Genomic DNA, 6,026 nt, shown 5'->3' with positions numbered 1-6,026 from the left:
TAAATACAAAATCCTCGAGGTTGATTATTTTTTTATTTAGCTAATTAATTTTGTTATTACAGTTTTCTTTTAGCTTCTTCTCGTCTGTAATATTGATAAGACTCTTTTCTAGATTTAAATTATCTTTTTAAATAAGTGTATTTAACTTTTAAATATGCGATTGCAAGTCTTGTACTAATTTTTATACCCTGAACCCATTAAAAATGGGAAAAAAGGGTATAATGTATTTGTGCAAATGTATGTAACAGGCAGAAGGAAGCATCTCCGACCCCAAAAAGTATATATATTCTTGATCAGCATCAATAACCGAGTCGATCTAGCCATGTCCGTCCGTCCATCTGTCCGAATGTATGAACGCAAGGATCTCAGAACCTATAAGAGATAGAGACTTGAAATTTTAGGTCCTCCTAGTCCATGCGCAGATCGAGTTTGATTCCGGTAATCGATAACTTGCCCCGTTTCCAAGTAATCGATAAAATCGAAAACCTGTTTTTGGAGCAATTTTGGTATATAATAAGAGCTAGAGTCACCAAACTTGTAGCTTCTAGATTAGTATATATATATCAAGTATCTTTCATTTTATAGCTATCGCCACCTCCCCGCTACCACTAAAAAGCTATATATCATGTTAGAAAACCAATTTGTATTGTCTAAATAATTAAGCCACAATTTAAATGCAATTCTCATTTCGAGAATATACGAATATTTTATAATACAATAAAATCTACTGAAAATTTCATCAAGATCGGTTAAGAAACACGAAACAAAATATGTTTTGGCCTGCAAAGACGTGCAGCAGCAAGCGCAAGTTCCAAGAATTTCTGTATACATGTACACACACACATTAATTCGCGTCTTCTTTGAATTCTATCAACAGCATTGCAATTTCGATTGTATTGTTTTCTGTGCTGCTATATTAATTCGCTTTTTTCTCATCAAGACTTCATTATTGGTGTGGATATTAAGTAGAGGCGGCGGAAAGTAGCGCAGTCAGTTCCGAGTTCGAACCCTGCCGAGGAAACTATTTTTTTTTTTGTTGGTTGGTGTGGCTGTTGCGTAGTTGCGGCAGCAAGTAATGCGGTCAGTTGCGAGTTCAAACCCTGCCAAGGGAACTTTTTATTTTTTAATTTATTTTTATTACCACTAAAGAAAACGAGCGCGTAGCGCGAACAGCATTTGGTGTATATAAGAATAAGAGGTTTCAGGGTATCCCCTAGTCGGGAGCTCCCGACTAGAACCTCTTACTTGTTTTTTACTAGTACTGTTGTTCTGCCCTATCTGGCAGCTAGGCGCTTACACTGTCGTAGCGTGATCTGCATTTTCCAGCCTCTTGCAACGTTTCTCGATGAAGGCTGCAAGCCGCTTATGGGGTGGTAAGACGTCCAACTGCGCAACATCGTCCCAGCCAGCTTGCCTAGCGCTGTCTAGCTTTTGCAGTAACGTATATAAATTACGCAATTGGCGGCGTGCGCCGTCACTTCCTCGGGGTATCGTCATCGCTGGCGAGATTGCAAGAGTTCAGCGACAGTCCAGTGGCCAAGTCTCTGAAGATTTAGTCCTCCAGGGTTATTCCAATTGCAGAATAACTGGAGTATAAGTTGGTGCCTTGAAGCTCCCAATCGCTAGCCTTGTGGCTAAGCAATTAAATAATATGATATCAAATGTGGCAAAGCCGGAGTAATGTATTACAGAAGCAGTGCACTTGTTGAATGTGTGAACAGAACGAAACTTAAGAACTAGAAGCCACAGCGGCTGGTGCATAAAAAAAATTATAATGTAGCTTTTGCAACAGCAGTCGGCAAGCCGACTAAGCATAAGCGAGAACACTGCTCTTGCGACACAGGCAAGGGCTCAGGCTACAGACGCTGACCACTTCAATCAGAGCACTGGCCACCAAGAATCCGCTGTGTCAGCATCATGCGCGCAACTGTTGACCAATGTTCTGGTTGACAAAAAATTGTCAAACTGTTGCGCGCGAAGGGCACTCGTTAACTACTCCCTCTTTTGAAAAAAGGGCGTCCTCGTCCATCTTAAAGCTCTCGACGACCTTCTGAATCTCCTTCGAAGGTCGTTTCCTCCTAAGTCGTTGAACGAAGAAGATGAGGGCACTGAACACAAGGCTGAGCCCAAGTCCCGCAGCGCACAATATCTTGGGCGATCCCACAGCGTCCATCCTTTCTTGCAAGCCTTGGATGGTAATAAGGTTTTAAAAATTCATCCAGTGCAAGAGTGGCTAGCTAAGGATCGGGTCGTGGGTTATGATGTTGACTAAAGGGGAAGCCGCAAAACCCGGCATCTTCCATAAGGCTTCGCGCTGGTTGATGTACTTGACGCTGTTGACCATGGCCGAACGCTCGAGTGTTATGAGATAAGACCCGTTTATTGATACTACTGCTCTTCATCTGTACTGCCCCTTGCGTGGCTCTCATTTACCACTATGATACTAACATCTATAACAGTGATTGGTTCTAAGTAGCTCGACTGAGTGCGACAGTGTGCCGTCCCACCGGAATGTAGGCCGCGTGCGCAAGTGTCGTGATGAGACAATTTGCAGATTGATGCGTAGGTGGTTGCATCACGGTTGACGACTGCCAGAATTTCGCTGTTGCACTCGGCTACGATGTCGTCCTGTAGTTGAAGTACGTCGTGTCCATGTGACACAGGCAAAATTATAACTTTTCTACAGACGGACTTAATTTTTGGATAATTGATTATAATATGAACAATACTTTCTGATTGGAGGACCTTTATGGGGGAGGCCAGGGTAATACCAAGCATCAGGTTCTGAATCGCAGTTATCAGCATTCTTTTTCTTGCTAACAGCGCTTCATAGAGATGTGGAGTGGCAAAAAACTCGCTGTTTTTTGCCTTTATTAATTTGTTAACGGTATCTGTAAGCAGATTTATTTGCTTCTGGGTTTCCGTATTTATTACTACCTGCATATTATTTGACTCGATCAACTTTGATTCCGTCATCCTAATCATATCTAAATCTGCGGCATCTGGTGTGCCGGCTACAACCTTGAGTGCCGTGCGCAGAAAATCCAAACTCCTGGCGATTCTGTGATGCACCCTAGCAGTAAATCCCCGTCTAGTAATTTACGCATGTGGGATTGCAGAAAAGTCTCGACGGTTTGCCTGTTTCGTCTATTATTGCTGCTAGCTCCGTTAGCTTACTACAAGGTCTAACGTAGCCTCTCTGCTCCCATACTAGTACATTACCTTCAACCATCGGAATATACTTGGAGTGAGAATAGTCGGTGATCCGAGCATTTGGTGCTATTAGAAGGACAATAACCAAGCCGATAACCCTGCAAAGAAAAACGGATTAAAAACTATTTTGTCTCTTAAACCTATTGGGTGAAATGAAGACTAACGCTACCTTAGGTTGTCCTTATGGACCACCCTCGCTTTTATAAGAACAGACATTCCCAAGTGTGCTTGTACAACTTCCTCTGTTAGCTTGTTCCCTAGCCTTCAATTTTATTTTGTGAATACTTTTTCTCCTACTTTGAAAACCCATTTTTGTCGATTTGGATTGTTTCTCTCTAGTTGGGTCTGCTGGGTACAATTATTTTCACTCTTGACTCTTCAGTCGACGCGTGAATAACCTCTATTGGTCACTGAATGAATCGTCCGATTGTATTCGATAGTCGCGTGCGTTATTAGTTCTACAGTGTCATCAAATGGAGCATTTCACCCGCGTTTGATGGTATCGGTGTTATACCTAGTTCCTGTTTTGTGGGATGTCTCACTATATATAGTAATCGCCAAGGATTTGTTTTACATTCTCCTGGGCCGTTCTATGGGCGCGGTTATGTTCAGCTTTAACTATTTCTCTTTATTCGGTTGTTTGTGACATCGGTCACTAGATTTTTGCAGTGCCAAAATTTGGCTGCCGGAAATGCTTTTACGAGTTCATTCTGTAGGAGTGCTAAGTGCAGCCCGCACTGAATCGCGTTTACGAGGCTTGGTTGCACCACAATTTTTATTTCCTGGAGGACCTCGTCATCTTTTGTGAAATATATGGTGTTCCGCACTTTTTCTCGAAATAGTACAAATGTACGTTTCAACGGAAACTGTGCCTTCTTTAGAATTATTTGGTTCCTAAAATAATTAAGCGGTTTGTCTGTGGTTTCTATCGTGTAGGTGAGTTATACGATAGTTCATTTTGCAAGCATTTACGTTTTGCCTCGAAAGCGCATCCGCTACATGGTTTTCTTTGCCTGGCTTGCAAAAAATGTTTGTGTTGTGTTCATATACGCCTTCCATTTTTTTATCTTTGCGTTTGGGTTCTATCCGACGCAGCGAAGGTGAGTGGCTGGTGATCAGTATAGATATTGATGTCTTGCGTACCGTACAGGTATTGCTGCAACTTACCCAACGCCCATTCTATAGCCAAAAGATCTGTTTCGTTTGATGCGAAATGCGCTTCGTTATCTTTTAGAGTTCTTGATATCATTGTGATTGGCGTGCCTTCTTGTGACAGTACCGCTCCGATACCATATGCAGAAGCATCCGTCGTTGGATCGAATGGTTTTCGGAAATCAGAATAACTGAGTATGACGTCTTCTGAAGCTAAAATATTTCTTAGCCTCTCGAATGCATCCCTTTGCACATCATCAAACTCGATGATATTCTCTTTAGACATGCGCTTGCTTACGGAGCCGTTTTCGCCATTTAGCAAATTTGTTACTGCAGCGAAATCTTTGATCGACTGTATCCAGTGCTGTTCCTTTCAGGCACGACCATAGATGTTGCAGTTTTTCAATGTTGGTCAAATAGGGATCCTTGTCAATGACCGTGGTGAACATACTCGAGAAATCGACCCACTCTGGGTAATTTCCATTGAGCTCTGTTAATTGCAGTTGAGGCAATCGAGACTAGTTTGCAACAAAAATACTGGAACGCAAATTATCAGCTGCGGCTGAATTAAAAGTGGAACAATGCGCTCGCGCTGAAGAGACACCCATAGACGAATAATAGTTGACTCAAACTTTGACTAAAGTCCACTTCAATGCTGGCATGACTCACATCCATCTGCCTCATAAGTTGTTTCAAATTTTGCCTGCAAGTCAGAGGCCAGAGGCTTATATAATCTTGCATCTCGTAGGCATCAACATCGCGAAATCGCACAGAATCCAGTTCAGAGGATAATCTATGGAGCCGCTCATATAAATTCTTAATCTTTATTTTAAGAACAGCAGCTTGGTTTCCAACCGCCACGCGATTAACTGACCTCGTTTCGTCATTGACACACGCACTTGCACTTTCATCAAACATTATTAATGTAGCGATCAACAAGCTTTACACCGCCAAACTATAATACAAGTCTGCGCGAACATGCGTTAGTGCGAGATAGCGTATAGCTGGTTACTATGCGCGACGTTTATGTTTAACAAAAAAATGTATGCAGTTGCCCAAGCATGTGAATAGTACAGTCCTTGTAGTATTTAATTTTACTTTCATGCACGCTGCATTTAAAGGACGACTTGTACACGTAATTGTAAACAAAATAATAAATAAATATACTGTCTTCATATATGTAGTTTAGGTAGGACAAACGTCTTTCTTTGTTAGATATCGCAAAGCTATATTGATTCTTACAAAAATTTAACCTATTTTTCCCGACTTTCTCAAAACAAATTTGTTGATATAACCCTGGTGTTCGCAACTCAACAAAACCAAGTAAGAGGCTCTAGTCGGGAGCTCCCGACTAGGGGATACGTTCGGGGTACGCGCTCGTTTGCCGCCGCCTCTACTCAAGAGCCACACCAATAATTGAGTTGTAATGAGTAAAAAACAATTAAAATAGCAGCACAGAAAACAATACAATCGCAATTGCAATGCTGTTGAACGAATTCAAAGCAGACGCGCATGAATGTGTGTGTTTACATGTATACAGGAATTCTTCGAATTTGCGCTAGCTGATGCTAACAAGTGCGCACATAACTTTTGTGTTTCTTAACCGATCTTAATGAAATTTTCGACAGTACATTTTATTGTAGAATAGAATATAGAATATT

General features: G+C 41.6%; 1 long non-coding RNA gene across 4 annotated transcripts; it reads right to left on the bottom strand.

The window, feature by feature from the left end:
* Window positions 1–1,245: 1,245 nt before the first annotated feature.
* LOC135426175 (uncharacterized) lies at window positions 1,246–5,568 on the bottom strand. Of its 4 annotated transcripts, none has more exons than XR_010435857.1 (4): window positions 4,381–5,568; window positions 4,186–4,321; window positions 3,383–4,107; window positions 1,246–3,311 (listed from the first exon to the last, which is right to left on the bottom strand). It is a non-coding gene; the product is annotated as an uncharacterized LOC135426175 (long non-coding RNA). The 4 variants fall into 4 exon arrangements; XR_010435856.1 differs by having other exon boundaries at window positions 1,247–3,311; window positions 3,383–4,129; window positions 4,381–5,567; XR_010435855.1 differs by having other exon boundaries at window positions 1,254–3,311; window positions 3,383–4,321; window positions 4,381–5,158; window positions 5,240–5,565.
* Between the last annotated feature and the right edge of the window lie 458 nt (window positions 5,569–6,026).

The sequence above is a fragment of the Drosophila montana genome, unplaced genomic scaffold, assembly GCF_035044405.1.
Source record: "Drosophila montana isolate Dmon_TW-CO22-7 unplaced genomic scaffold, ASM3504440v1 contig_1978_1, whole genome shotgun sequence".
NCBI classification, from domain to species: Eukaryota; Metazoa; Arthropoda; class Insecta; order Diptera; family Drosophilidae; genus Drosophila; species Drosophila montana.
This window is presented reverse-complemented; position numbering and strand designations above follow the sequence as displayed.